We start from the raw sequence: 12,854 nt of genomic DNA, 5'->3' as shown, positions 1-12,854 counted from the left end.
GCTATCTGACAAGGTGAGAGCCAGCATTACGGAGTAAGTCTCCAAAAGCTGGAGCTAGAGGTAATTTTATAGGGTTCCTATGTATTTAAGTAGGACTGTGTATCCGGACAACATAAAAGTCAGAATATTTCTAAGGGTAAATTGCCCCCTTACCATACACATCACCAGAGTATGTTGGCCTAATTCCTAGCTAGCTCACAGTGCCCCATTTGAAATCGTAACCATACCAGGGTACTAGATGATATATGCAAACTCAGAACATGACCACTCTAATTTCCATAGAAAACTGTGGAAACAGATCTACCCTTTCGTTGTTACTCATGCATGTCCATGGGAGACACAAGAATGATACAGGTTGGCTTTTTAAAACATTTATTGTAGCAATGGTATTCTTGTGTAGAACGCATGAGCTGCAATTATTAGTTGGATGAAACATAGCATTGTAACCAGCATTACAAGAATGGTGAATAAAATAAACAGTTCCATCATTATGAGATTACTGTATTTTTATATAATTAGATTCATACTTATACTCCTACCTAATTGTACCTACACCAGCAAGAGCATAGTGAGAGCATCCTCTGCCATAGCTCTTGGGACAACCCAACCCCCATACCTGTGTATAATGTACCTGGAAGTCGATCTGGTGTAGAGCAGGCTATCATCCTTTGCAGGATGGAAGTTAGATTTCAGCAGGGCTGCATCTCAGTCCCAGCAAAAAAAGTGCTCCTCTACCAAAATGCGGTACAAAGGTAGTGTATATAATAAAAGTGCTGTTCCAATCACACTGTCAAAGGTGCAAAGCTGATGTGATTGTTTGTCTTGAAACTCAGCGCTGTCTCCACTAGGCAAAAAATGCAAGAGCATGGCATTAAATGTACCTTGCCTTGGACAGAGTGTACGAGCATCATGATACTATGCTTACCAAGAAATGTACAGCATGCTGAATCATTTCTAAGTATGCTATTTTGTAAGTACAAAGCATGTAAAAAGTCATTGTTAGAGAAAGATTTCAAGTTTAAACGTGTAGTTTAAAATGGTGACGTGTGCGGGCCCTCTTGAACCTTACGACAGTAAGTGATTCCTAAAGCAGCCCTTGCTCCATCCCCAGTGGTGCTGGTCCCAAAGGCTGCCAGGTACCGCCCCTGTACTCAGGTTCTGCGTGAATTACTGGGAGCTCAATGCAGTCACTAAGGGCCTTAATACTAGTTTGGCAGTCCCAAGACTGCCGTATCCATTGTGGCGGTCCAACCATGGCGAGCTCAGCGGTCTGTCAGCCGTTTTACGAGTTGGGTGGTTTGGCTTTGCGAAGACGGCTACCAAACTACTTACACCACCAGCCAACTCTGACTGCAGCGACCGCAGCGCAGACCTATGAGGCTGTGGGAGACTTGGACTGCCAGTGCAACCGCCCGCCCAATTAAGATTTGTTTTACAGCCGGCGTGACTCTGGTAGTTTACCAACCACATCTGCGATGGCGGAAAGGGAGGGATATAAGGCCAAAACTCACCTCTACTCATCTTCTACCATCATGTAGCTCATCAGGCATGTCCTGCTGCTGCTCTACCTGCTCAACCACATTCAAAACACAGTCCGTCACAGACGAAATTGGCGGTAAGTCATACACTATCTGTTGCCATAGACTCCTCAGCAAAACGATTCCCCACCATGGACCAGGGAAGGGAGTTGGGGTCCCTTAGTAATTTACACATATTCAGGAACCCTGTCTGGGATTGTTTCATAGCAATCATCAAAAAGAAATTAGTAGGAAGTCCTCTTAGGTCAAACATTGGTATTGCACAGGCACACTGTACACAAATGGACATGTGTTTAAAAATTTTATACAGTAATAGTGATGGGTGCATTTTTTTGCTTTCTACAACAGCACCTCCTAAACAATATCTTTTGTTCTTTCTCACGTGTCTCCTACGTTATTACTGATCTTCACTAGTCATGCAGCTTGCCATTTCTCAAGTGTTGAGAAAGTGACATTGAAGTGACTACAACTACCACAAGCCCTGCCACTCCAGCTCTAGCCAAGATGCTCGACTGCTTTTTCCCCTTCTCACTTGTCTGCCATGTTACTACTGATCTTCATTTATCATGCAGGTTACCGTTTTTCGTGTTGCTTAAGTGACATTAAAGTGACTACAACTACCATGAGATTCTGTCGCCACAACTCTAACCAAGATACTATAGTAAATATGACAGACTCACATTGCACACATCCCAGATCCTGTTTTGATATGAAAGAGACATCTGTAGGGATGTGTCACTAAACTGAAACACTCTTTCTCTGCTACAACTCTGTATTGGACTCTCAGACATCACCCAAATGAAAAGGCAATGTCAGTCAATGGGACTAACCAAGATGCTAGACTGATTTTGCCCCTTTGTGATTTGTCTGCAATGTTGCTACTGCTCTTCACTCATCATGCCCTGTCACTGCAACTCTAACCAGAATGCTACACTCCATTTGCCCTTTCTCACTTATCTGCCATGTTATTATTGATTTTCAGTCGTCATGCAGATTACCATTTGTCAAGTGTTGTTAAAGTGACATTGAAGTGACGACAGCTACCATGAAGCCCTCTCACTCCAACTCTAACCAAGATGCCATAGGGAATGTGACTCAGTCACATTACACACAGCCCGGTCCTGTTTAATATCAAAGAAACATCTATATGGATGTGTCATTAAACTGAAACACTCCTCTGCTACAACTCTCTATTGGACTCTCACACATCACCCCATGAAAAGGCAATGCCAGTCAATGGGATTACATAGAATTAGTGAGAGAACCATTCTAAGGGTACAATGGAAACGCTATCTGCAGGATAGCTAAGCCTCTATCAAGGGAAACCCTGAAAGGCTTGAGCCCTAGGGCACAAGTACATTGTGCATGTCTGACAAATTCCATGTGCACTGGACCTGGGAAATGAAGCAGGGACAACCAACAGCACACCCAAGTGCCATACATGTGCAGGCAATGGGTAAATGCAAACACAGCACTAACAGCATGTAGTACACATCTAGGTGAAGAAGTTGTGAGGTATACACTACTAAATGGACACATGTCCATACAGAACTCCACACAGGTGTGATAAGTTGATACCGTCTATGTGTGGATACACAAATATCTAACTACAACACATCCAAAACATATCCAACCTACATCATAGGGAGGGGTACAACTTAAAAGACGTTGACAGTGGCCACGCCAAGCTGAAATACTTAATATAAACATGCCACCCAATGCAGTGTCTACCCCATTTAGATGTCATCCCACATAGACATCCGTTTAACATTTCACCTTGTCCTGTCTAAATCCAGCCCTGGCTCCTAGGTCACATCATACAAACCACCACTTCAACTGGATCAGCAATCAGGGATGAAACAAGCACAACTGTATTTACACGTTATTTAATATACAATAACATCAAATAATTAGAAAAGTAATGACGGGACTTATCAAAAAAGTCCAGCTGGATGAAAAAAAACATCAAATCAAACAAAAGCCAATGGCCAGTCCATATTTTTAAACCTGTGCCACAGCACAATGTTGTGCTAACACACTTGACTTTTCTGACACTGCCAGGGAACCTCCTCACAAAGGGGTATCCATTGAGCATAGCAGGCACCTCACAGATGGTTTTTAGAAAGGAAGGGGTTTAGGGACTGGTGGATTTGTCATTGGGATGGTTCTTTGGGGCTGGGTTTAGGTTTGGGAGGTTTATTCTATGTTGGGCTTCGGTCGGTGGGGTTGCTGCTTTTCAGGGGTGGAGTGGGAAGTGGATGGTATTGGTTTGGGTGTGTTAAAGAGATTTTTGGCACTTTGCGAGGGGGGTCAGGTGTCACAGGGTTATGGGCAAGGGTAAACAACAGATCTTCAAGAGACAATTGGGTAGGGTGATCGAGATGGGGTTGGGGTTGAAAGGAAGAGGGAGTGGAAGTGGAAGGTGGGTCTGCTGTCTGAACTGTGTGTTGTGTTGGTGTCTGTAGTGTGGGTGACTATGAGCATTTGCGTTTTTTAGGTGGGAGTGATTTAGATGCACTGGGTGTTGTGGAGAGGTCTATGGCTGTGGGTGCAGTGTCTGGGGATATAGATGTTATGGAGGGGTCTGTGACTGTTAGTGCAATGTCTGGGCATATGGGTGTTGTGGAGTGCTCTGTGGCTATTGGTGCTGTGTCTGGGGACATTGGTGCTTTGGGGGGCTATGTGCTGTTTGTACGGTGTCTGGGGATATGAGTGTTGTTGAGGGTCTGTGGCTGTTGGTGCGGTATCTGGGGATATGGGTGTTGTGTAGAGCTCAGTGGGTGCGGTGTCTGTGGGTATGGTAGTGTCTGTGGAGGGGTCAGTGAGTGTTGGTTTGGTGTCAGAGGATATGGGTATGTTTGTGGAGGGACTGTATGTGTTGCTGTGGTGCTTGGAGGTATACTGGGGGTGGTGGGGGAGGTGAGTGCCTGCTGTGTGTGTGCATGTTTGAGTGTTTTAGATGTCTTTTGCTTGTGTGTGGTGCTTGTGTCTTATGACGAGTGCTTAGGTAGATGCTTAGGTGTGTGTGTGCTTGGGATAGGAAGGGTAATAGGGAATGTGGATGGGGAAGGGGCAATAAGGGGGTGAAAGTTTGGGATGGGTGGAGGGCTGCGTCAGGGAGGAGGCCAGAGTCTGTAGGGCAGACATGGTAGTGTGAATGCCTTCCAGGTAGGCAACCACCTGGGTCAGCTTTTTGTCTGTCTCCTGGATTGCATTCTGCACAGCAGTCTGACCCACAGAGCAGCTCCTCAGGAGGTAAATTGCCCCCTTACTCAGGGCAGCGGGGCTATCAGGGGCGGAAGCTGAGGTGCTTGGAGCGAAGGAGATCCCTCCCCTCTTAGAGGAGGGGGAACAGCCAACTTGTGAGGAGGTAACATGGAGGACAGCAATAGAACTGGGGGTGGCAGAAAAGAATGAAGGTGGAACTAATCTTGTTGGATCTGCCAGTGTCCACCAAAGGATGACACAGATGATGATGAACTAGAGCACTCCAAAAACACCCTCTTGGTCACTGGATCCCTCCGTGTTTGACAGCTCACATCCGGAACTGCTGTGACTAGCTGTGTCCCGAGCAACATTAGCCCCTTGTCTTCCGCTTGCCCTGGATGTATCTGAAATTACATGTAACATGGGCTAATTGCAACTGCATTTCCACACCTAACCATCACATATCCACTGAAAACATCAAAGAAGTCCACATATCACACCACCTTCATGTTTCCTCTGGTTCCCTCCATAGGCTTCTAATTTATCATGAGCACATGCATGCATGCTACATGATCTGCAAACAGTTGGGTCCACTCATGTCATAACCCCAGACAGGCCCAGATTCATGGATGGATTTCTCTACACTTCATCCTTATTTCCATACTAGGATAATTGATCACCTTGCATACTTTAGCACCTGTTGTATACCATTGTAAAGAGATGTAACCAAGTAGGATGGATCCAAGTGTGAGATGTACACAATGCTCACACATGGCCCAGATTCAAACACATCTAACTATAAATCATGATATCACAAAGGCCAAATTGAACAGCAATGTATCATCAATTTCTATTGTGGCAGATATCATGTCACATGCAGATGTCCACTACCTGAAAAATCAAATTACCACAATACACATGTAGTTTAACTATGTATCACATTTCACAGACAAAATTCCATTTAAGCACTGAGGTCCAACATTTTGGGAGATAGTTACTCTGATTTCACACAGCACAACACTCCATTTAGCCATATGAACACCCCCAATCCTGCTTGGTACAGGTGATGACGCCAGTCATAGATTCATAGGACACTTTACTCTGCATGTGTTTACAACGTGTGCCATTACCCCGCAGGCTTTACAATGCAAACTATTACAATGCATTCCCCATTACAACACAAGTTACTATTCTAACTCCACCGGTGCGTTGCTTTGAGGAATGCGTTGTGATGGATTGCGGTTTAAAGCCCTGCATTGTAAAACATTTTGTGGAGTAAAAAATGCAGGGTAATGGCATGTGTTGTAACACATTTGTGGTAAAGGATGTTTACCGTCATAGATTGTATATCCACAAGCAAATACACCTATGAAAGTTTTGGCTGTCCAAGAAAATCTATGAAATGAAGATGTGGGATCAGTGTAGACACTCGCATATGTTCCCCACAGTTCTACATCTCACTCCCTCATGCATGTCACCAGTCAGTAAATGGGTGTATTGAAACACTATTGCAAAGGAACCATCAACTTCCAAATGCACACTGGCCTACATATAGGCACTACTGCTGATGGCACCAGTGTTGTCTGCACCCCATTTTCACTGTAAAACCAGTACTTACCAGTGGGAACTGTTGCACAGTCACTGCATGTACTGTCAACTAAATTTCATGTCACGTGCAATAAGGCCACCATCACATGAGAGACAGCAGTGAGGGAATATGACACCTCACACAAGCAAGACATAAGTTGCCTGTGTGGTACAATTGTCACCCAGATTTACTGTGAAGATAAGAAGGTTACTCACTTCATTCACCCAGGTGTCTGCTCAAAAGGAGGTAGTTGAATGTGGACAGGACTTTGCTGTCTTCCAGGTCAACATGGGCCACCACCAATATGGTTAGTGAAATGCCTGTCTGTGACACTCAAAGTTGGCAATATGACATGTATGACCACCGCTGGCGTGCAGGGCATCAGGGGGGTCAGGGTCCGGTGTTCAACCCTTCCATGTTGGGAGGACTTCCCCAGCTGGACCTCCAAGGACTTCTGGGTCAAGTGCCGCAGGTCCTCCCACCTCTTTTAGCAGTGGGCACTATGCCAGTTGTCAATCAATCAATCAAGGACATTTATAGAGCGCACTACTTACCCGGAGGGTCTCAAGGCGCTTGGGGGGGGGGGGTGCTGCTACTGCTCGAACAGCCAGGTCTTGAGCTTCTTCCTGAAGGAGAGGTGGTCTTGGGTCTTGTAGAACCCCATCGTCCGTAGCTTTCGGGTGATGGCTCTCAAAGCATGGATACACACTTATGTGGTCATGTGATGACTAACCTCAACCATGGTCATGACATACACTGACTGAGGCAGCCCACTGACATCATGTAGGCCAGGCCAATCCTACATGGAATGTGATGTGAGATCCCATGACACAGAGCATACCATTTGGACCTTCTGAAGGGTAAACTACCTGTGGATGACTGTCAAGATACCTTTACTGCCAGGCCCATTACAATGATGCATATGGTCAATAGAGGCAAGTACCATAGTATACACAACACCCTAAGACTAAGGTCACAAGGTAATGGCTGGTATGTGTGACACTCAGAACTACCTCTCTGGGGACTGTGTGGACATTTGGACTACTCAAATGATTAATCTAGTAAGTCATAAAGGTTTTGTGTTGTTTGTCCTGCCATCACAGGACACCCCTAGTGTGATAGAGAATACAGTAGCCAAGCAGATGATTTACATGTCTACATCGAATCAAAAGTAACCCACTATCTACACTTTTCATTTGTCAGATGTGCAACATTATTATTATTAAATTTGTAAGGCATGGCAGCTACCCAAAAAGGGTTTCCTGGCACCGGAGCAGATCAGAAGAATGTATAGCAGCTTGATAGGTTACTGGTTGAAAAGCAAAGTCTTAAGGGATTTGCGAAAAAGTGTGTAGACCATTTTGTTCCGGAAGGCTGTGGGAAGTGCATTCCATAGTAGGGGACCAAGATGAGCAAACTATCTGCCTCCCATCCGAGGTAATTTAATTCTTGACACAGAAAAATTCTCTTGTGTGGAAGAGCAAAGGCACCGGGATGGTACGTAGGAGCTGTCCAGAGAATTAAGATATTGAGAGGCAGTTTTTGTAGTGTAGTTCCTATATTCCCAATAGGCTCTGCGCATTGGAATAATATAAACAGCAGTGTAGACGTAGGACTGAGGTCGACTAGGTCTCTACTGACTATATTAGACTTAATACGTTTTTCCAGCTAGCTCAGAGGTCACTAGAAACTTTCTCGAATGTTCAGGAAAGAGTTAACTCTCCTGATTTAAATAAGAAGGGATTAGCTTCTGACAACCGCATAAACATGACAACTTTGCTCCCTCAGAATAAAGAGTGTATCTCTAGAGTCGTGTGAAAACAATGGACAGCTATTTCACTCAGTCAATCGCGCATACTTAGTTTCACCAGATTGCAGAGAAATAGAGAGACGGGAGTTTTCAATAAAAGGTGTTATTTATTGAGCATTCTTCTTTCTCATGCAAGAGAAATTAATTGCCACAATTGCAATACTTATCATAAAGTAAAGTGCGTACAGTAAAAGGAGTATTATAAAATAATACTGTAAAAGCATTGATATGGTTTCTAAGCCATATGATACTTTAAAATGGATAAAATATATACATACATAAAAACATTGACTAACGTACTCAACTGGTGCTTCTAAGATACGCCTACCCCGGTGTACCTGACCTAAACCTAATATGTGGGAAGGAGTAAGTAAGTAGCAGTTTAAGTTAAGTTGGGTTTTGCCAAGAATGTGAATCAAGAATTCTCTTAAGGGTTTAGTCAGCTCCGTACCTAGGTTCTAGAATGAAGGAGGTCATGTATCTCTTTCTCAGGACTCGATCTCCCAGCAACCCGCAAGGGTCACTGGAAACACCGGAGCTGGATTTTCTCGGCTGGAGAAAAAGACAGCGTCTTTATCAGTGCGTCAAAAGGGGAGGCGCGGCTCCTTCGGCTCTCGCATCAGCTGGGCTTCCAGGCAAGTAGATAGCCGCTCTGCTCCAAACCACCGTGTGTTTGCTTAAGGCAACGTTGGTATATTTATACCTGAAAGGTGCCGGGTTTGACGTAAGGTTGGACATAAGACGTCACTAAGAACTAACAGTTCTTTCTGGACTCCAGGAGTTCTTGTGCAAATCAAAACAAAAGCAGGGGGAATTCCCGGGCTGCTGGAGGCTTGGTTTGTTTAAAGAACGCGTTGTACTTTCTAGGAGTCTAGGGGAGTAGCTTTGCCGTATTTACACTGCATGGGCTATTACTAAATATGGATATGATTCTTATGCCTTTATAAGGATACTATTTATTATAACCATATAAGAGCATAAATCGGGAATATCGAATTAGGGTCCTAGATAGAAACACAACACCCACTCCACGTATTAATGTCCATCATTACTAAAAACTAAGCAATAGTAAACATATAACTATGCATGTGTTTTCCAACCCACCCCAAAATACATAAATTGCATTTGAAATGGTGTAGGGTATATACACGAAAATGAGTATTGGTACTGTACGCTTTTCAAGCAGTGTTATCATTCAGTTAAATGCATTTTTATATCAGCTGAATGAATTGCGAAAATTACACATGAAATGGCTCTGAATACAGAAAAGAAGGTCGAGACCATTTCATCACATATTTATACAAATGCTGTACATGTGCTGGAGCCTGAGGTAAAATATTGTCTCTGGTTATCCTAAAAATAGAAGTTCTGTTCTTTAAGAATAGTTCTACTTTAAGCAGAGTACCATGTGCCAAAAAAGGTAAATATTTTGGAAGTGGAATTTTTTTTTTCACTTTTCAGGGGAAAAATAGTTCCAATTGTTTTCAGTTAGCTGTGTTTAGCAAAAACTGAAGGCCGAATTCAGAGTTCAGGGAACGCTGTGTGCTCGTTGTTTTTTAAAGTTATTCTTTTTGTTCAGGGGAGAACATCATATCAGACAGGCTTGCAAAAAATTAGTCTACAACATCAGGTGAAAGTTCGACCAAGTTCGAAAATGCTGAAATTGTGCATATGTGAGAATGATTGCTATCGTCGATGTCAGGATCAGCAATGCTCACAGAAGGTTGTACCTGTTTGGTGCTGCTTTCCTCTCCTACTTCACCGCCACCTACTCGTAGTGGTGAAGTCTCAACGAATGCCGTCATTAGAATGGGTAACCGCTGGGGACAACATGATGCATGAGTCGTTACCGGACCTAGCAAGGTATCGATATCCATTGGTACAGCTGGTGGTAGTGTAAGACAGACGTCCAACACGCATTCTTCTCCGCATAGCAGACATTGAAGCATAGGTAAGATGCAATCTTGCCAGATGGGTCTGAATGAAAGGAACCATGTTGCACTTAGATCTCTTAGTCGGGCTAATCCAAGGACTTTAGTGATGCGGCCCCGGTAGCGTATAGCTAGGATCGTTTCTCCCACCGTTGCTGGAGTTTTGTCTGTGGCTTGGCTTGCCATATCGGAGCAGAAGGATCAAAAATAAAATTCCTGCTACGAGTCCCAGAAGAAGAGGCAGGCCGCCGAGGACAGAATGGACAAAATTCGGAAAAATGCCCAGAACTGTTTCAAATGGTGTTAACAGTCCCGAAAAAATTGTCTTAAATACATGAGCGATGCCACTGGTATCAGACATGTTCAAAATTTGGCTTAACATTTCTATGAAATGTACGGGGCAATTTGTTGATAATAGGGAATGTATCTCTGCCGCTGTCCTTGCAACTTGCAGATCATACGTCTCTTTGGACGAGGTTAAAGGCACAGTTGTCTGTAAAAGAATGGATTTCATTCTGCTTAAAGTATCAATTCGAATAGAAGAGATATTAAAAGAAGGCCATAACGCAGCCTCCATGTCTGGATTGCTGTTTGGATACAATACTTGCATACAGCAAATGACCCTGGAAGTGACGGTTAAGAGATAGGGTTTTCCTGGCACCATGCCACAACAGCTGTGGTCACTTATTAGAACATAACTGCCGTTGGAAAGTTGTCTGAAAAATGGCTCTATCTGTTTTGCAGGAGTGCCACGCAGGTAAGCATGGGCGGAATTTGCGGATTCGCAATCCGCGAATTTGCGGATTTGCGTATTTGCGGATTGCGAAAATTCGCAAAATCCGCGAATTCTCGCGGATTTGCATATTTTTTGGGGGGGTGTGTGTTCGCACGGGTTTCTGCAAGTTCGCGAGGGTTTTGTACAATTTCGCAAATTGCGAACTTACTTGTCGGGTCGCCAGTTTTGCGAACTTGGTGTTTCTACGTGCCCAGCCTGTTTGCAAGGCTTTCTTCATCACTGCCACCCTCTGTCACCACTGCCACTCTCTTTGGTCCCCCATGCCACCCTCTGGCTCACCCATGTCACCCTCTGTGTCATCACAGCACCCTCTGGTTCACCAGTGTACATTATTGGGGCAAAGCAAAGCACTGCCATCCTCTGTCAACACTGGCACTCTGGTTCACCCATGCCACCCTCTGGCTGGCACACCCATGCCACCCTCGGTGTCATCACAGCACCCTCTGATTGACTAGTGAGTGTACATTATTGTGGCAAAGCCAAGCACACCTGCACTAAGTTTTGCAAACAACAACACCTGCCCTGCCCCAACTGACATTAATGAAGGCTGGCACCTGCTTGTCTGCTCCCTTTCCTTTTTGTTGCAATAACAGGATGCAATGGCATACTTGTAACTATTCTGTGACTGTCAGAGCAGGGTCACACAATAGTTGCAAGTAGGCAACCGGATTCTGGAGGGCCCCTTCAGGAAGCACTACAGGTAAATGGTTACAAATGATGAGCTCGAACTTTTGCACCTGCTCGTTGGTTTTGCTTTTGCAAAACTCGTTTTTCGGTAATTTCGCCCTATTCGCGAGGCGCGGCGTCGTGCGAACTCGACCGTGGAAGCCGCGAACTCGTGCGAGTTACCCCAAGGTTGAGTATGGGCGCCGCCATTTTGTTTGCGTGACGTATTTCCGTTTCCGCCCGCTATGTGTAATCTCGCGCAATGAGCGCCTTGCGAATGCAAGTTCGCACGAGTTCGCGAGAGAAATCGCGTGCGAACTTACTTACGCGCACGTGATCGGGCCGCCATCTTGTTTTTCATTCATTCCTATGTGTCTGGGTATGGTGTTTCTATCCTCTGTATATCTCTGCCATCCTTTGCTTGTTTTAATATTTTTTTGATCTATTTAACTTATTTTCTATCCCTCTATTTTTCTAGATCTATATTTTTGTGTTTTAGGCTACTTTTGTTTACTTTTCAACTACTTTTTTAAACTTTTATTTCCTTCTTCCCTACTCTTATTCTTTTTCATTTTGTCTCTTCTTTACTGCTAACACCTGCCCAGAACATGGTCAAGACAGCTGTCAAGCTGCCCAAGACGGGCACCGCAGCCCGTCCCCGGCTCCCGTGTGGTCGCTTGAGGGCGGAAATGGTGGTGCCCCGGGAGATCTTCAGCCCTGAGGAGGTGGGCGCACTTGTTTTTTATGTGCAGCGCCGTCTCCCCAGGACCATCGCGGCAGGCGGCAGGATCGCTGCTGGTTACACCAACAGCCAGGAGCGACGGAAGCGGTGGGGGCAGGTGTGCCGGGCCCTTTTTAAGATCACGGGGGTCCAGCGCACCTACAATCAAGTCACCCACCGCTGGACCGATATCCTGGACCGAGAGCGTGACCTGCTAGACGTGCTGGGAGTTGAGGTCCCCGGGCTTGGTGAGTAGTAGTAGCAATTATTTCATCACTCACTACTCTGTTTTTTCTCCTGCTCTGTGTGACTGTGTTATATTGCAAATGTTTGCTTTAATTTTTTTACAAAGAGCAATATTGCTGCTGATTACATTGATAAGAGAGGTAAATTAATATTTCAAAATCTTCTGTGCATTTCAGGTGCACTGTTCTCCTTCTCTGTGGCGGTGCCACTGCTTATTTGTTTTCTATTTTGTGTTCATTTAATTGGGCTGAGTAATGTATGAGTGTATTTTACAGAACTGCGTAATGCTAGACACAAAGGGGCAGATTTACAAGCCCCTTGTTCCACGTTTACGCTGCCTTACCTGACGCA

Source organism: Lissotriton helveticus, chromosome 1_1, assembly GCF_964261635.1.
Source record: "Lissotriton helveticus chromosome 1_1, aLisHel1.1, whole genome shotgun sequence".
Taxonomy (NCBI): domain Eukaryota; kingdom Metazoa; phylum Chordata; class Amphibia; order Caudata; family Salamandridae; genus Lissotriton; species Lissotriton helveticus.
This window is presented reverse-complemented; position numbering follows the sequence as displayed.